The sequence below is a fragment of the Cicer arietinum genome, chromosome 7, assembly GCF_000331145.2.
Source record: "Cicer arietinum cultivar CDC Frontier isolate Library 1 chromosome 7, Cicar.CDCFrontier_v2.0, whole genome shotgun sequence".
Lineage (NCBI taxonomy): Eukaryota > Viridiplantae > Streptophyta > Magnoliopsida > Fabales > Fabaceae > Cicer > Cicer arietinum.
The window spans coordinates 26,720,727-26,723,570 of record NC_021166.2 but is presented as its reverse complement, the minus strand read 5'-3'; positions in this window follow the sequence as shown (position 1 = coordinate 26,723,570).

Here is a 2,844-nt window from a genome sequence, read left to right as displayed (position 1 = left end):
GTGGTCATCAATAAAAGTAACAAAATATGATGCACCACCAAGAGATTTACTATCCATCATACAAACATCAGTATGAACTAAATCAAGAATATTTTGCCTCCTATGAGGACCAGTATTATGAAAAGAAACTCTATGTTGTTTTCCAGCAAAACAATGAGTGCAAGTTTTTAGAGACGTACCTTTCACAGAAATAAAGTTTTTCATCGCAAGTATGTTGAGTCCTTTCTCACTCAAGTGACCGATGCGCATATGCCATAAATCAGAAGATGCATCTTCAATTGCATTCACTTCTTCCTTGCATAACTTCGTAGGCATCCTATAGAGAGAAGTGGAACTTTACTCCTTTGCAACCACTAGGGACCCTTTGGTGATTGTACATATACCACCACCACCAAAGTAAGTGTGATAACCATCAATATCCAAGGCTTTCACTGAAATCAAATTGAGACGAATATTAGGTACATGTCTAACATTCTTCAATTGAAGCTTGCAACCAATACCAGTTTCAACCCAAACATCTCTCATACCGATAATTTTACATACTCCTTCATCTCCCATTTTTACCAGGCCAAAATCACCAGTACTGTAAGATGAGAAGAAATCACGCCTAGGAGTAACATGATATGAGGCACCCGAATCAATAATCCAAGTTGAATCCTGACATGCAAGGTTTATGGAATTATCATCACAAACAATGTAGACATTATTAACAGATGCAACTGCTGTTGTATCTTTATCATTTTTCTTTTCTTTGTCTTCATCTATTTCCCTTGATTGATCTCTCTTAAGGAACCTGCAACTTCTTTTTATGTGACCCGCTTTGCCACAATGATAGCATATCACTTCCTTTCTAGTCCTCGACTTGCTTCTTGACTTGCTACAACTTTCAGAGTTGTCACGTAGGGATGGCAAAAAAATCCGCACCCGCGGATACCCACCCAAACCCGTTTGATTTGGGCGGGGAAAACCCGCTTTGATTGGGTGCGGGTGCGGATTTTCTCCAAAATTAAATTTCGGGTGCGGGGGTGATGATATCCACCCCGCACCCGCACCCAAACCCGCCCCGCAAGTATTATTAGAGTAAATTTTGAATTTTCTATACATATACATATCAAATATATTTAATATTTTTTTAAATATTAAAAATTATAATCTTATCTCTATGTAAAATAATTTTGTTATTTTATTATTATCTGATAATAATTATTTTATTATATTAATTATAATAGATATTATTTTTTAAATTTATAATTTTATATATATAAATGGGTGCGGGTGTGGACGGGGAAACCCGAAACCCGTTGTGGGCGGGGATGAGGGTTTAATTTTCACACCCGCTATGAAACGGGTGCGGGTGCGGGTTTTCCCCGATTAGTCAGGTGCGGTGGTGGAGGAGGCAAAATCCGCCCCCGACCCGCCCCGTTGCCATGCCTATTGTCGCGTCTATGGAAGTTTCTAGATTGACTTCTCTTTCGTGACTCTGTAACTAGTGCTGCTGACTTTGAGGAAGAACCAACCAAACCACGTTCCTTTCTTCGAGCTTCTTCAGTCAACATGCTCTCTTTAACTGTTGACATTTCTAACTTTCCACTTGGAGCTGAATTGGTCAACGTCACAACAAAGACTTTCCAATTATCAGGCAAGGAACTCAACAATAACAACGCTTGCAACTCATCATCTAATTTAATTTTTGTAGTTGTCAACTGATTCACTGTATTCTGAAAAATACTCATATGCTCTGTCATTGAATCCCCATCTTTGTATTTCATATTCACCAGCTTCTGAATCAAGAATGCTTTATTTTGCACATTCTTTCGTTCATACAACTCTTTTAATTTTTTCCACATCTTGTTATCATTTATTTCAGTTTCAACATATGGATACACACTAAGATCCAACCACTGCCTGATCAACGCCACTGCCTTTCTATTCATATTCTTCCAGTCGGCGTCAGATTTATCTGCTGGTTTAGCAGTGTCACCATCAATAGGATCATACAAATCTTTACTGTATAACATGTCTTCCATGAGAGTCTTCCAAAGTGTATAATTAGAAGAGTTGAGTTTAATCATATTGGGACCTTTATTTTCCTCCTCCATTTAAATTCACAAATCAAATAACTGAGCTCTAGATACCACTTTGTTGGGAAAAACCAGAGATAATTAGCGATAACTATCTCAATAGTGCGGAATATTTATTTCCCCCACCTGTGCAGATAAATGGCCAAACAGAAAATACAATTTCACAGAGCAAAAATAATTGGTAGAAAATTAAATATGAGACAAACGCAATTTTTAACGTGGAAAACTTCCCTCAAATTGAGAGAATAAAAACCACGAGACCTAGTCCAGTAAAACTTCTACTATAATAATTAATGGGTACGCAAAGAGTCTTCCTAATAACAATAGGATTATCAATCAACAATAACAATCTTATAACAACATTTCACTAAAGTGGGTATGCCAAAATAACTCTTTAGAGAAGATAAAACTACTCAAATTATATATTAAAGTAACAAACTCAGTAGTAAGAATAACATACTAATTTTGTAGATCAAACAGAGCAAGTTTGATACACATCTGTTACCACCACCGAAACCAAACCCTTATTTTTCTTTTCTGGCAACCGTTCTTCTTCCGTTTGTTTTTCTGTGTATTCTTAGGATTTCTAAATCCCTTTTATTACCTTCAAGTGGGCCAAGCCCATTAATTTTTTTTCTTTTTCTTTTTATTTCAATAATAATAATAATAATAATAATAATAATAATAATAATAATAATAGTAGTAGTAGTAGTAAAATTGGTGGGTTCCACCGGAGGAGGGAGTCCACCCAACACATTCAATA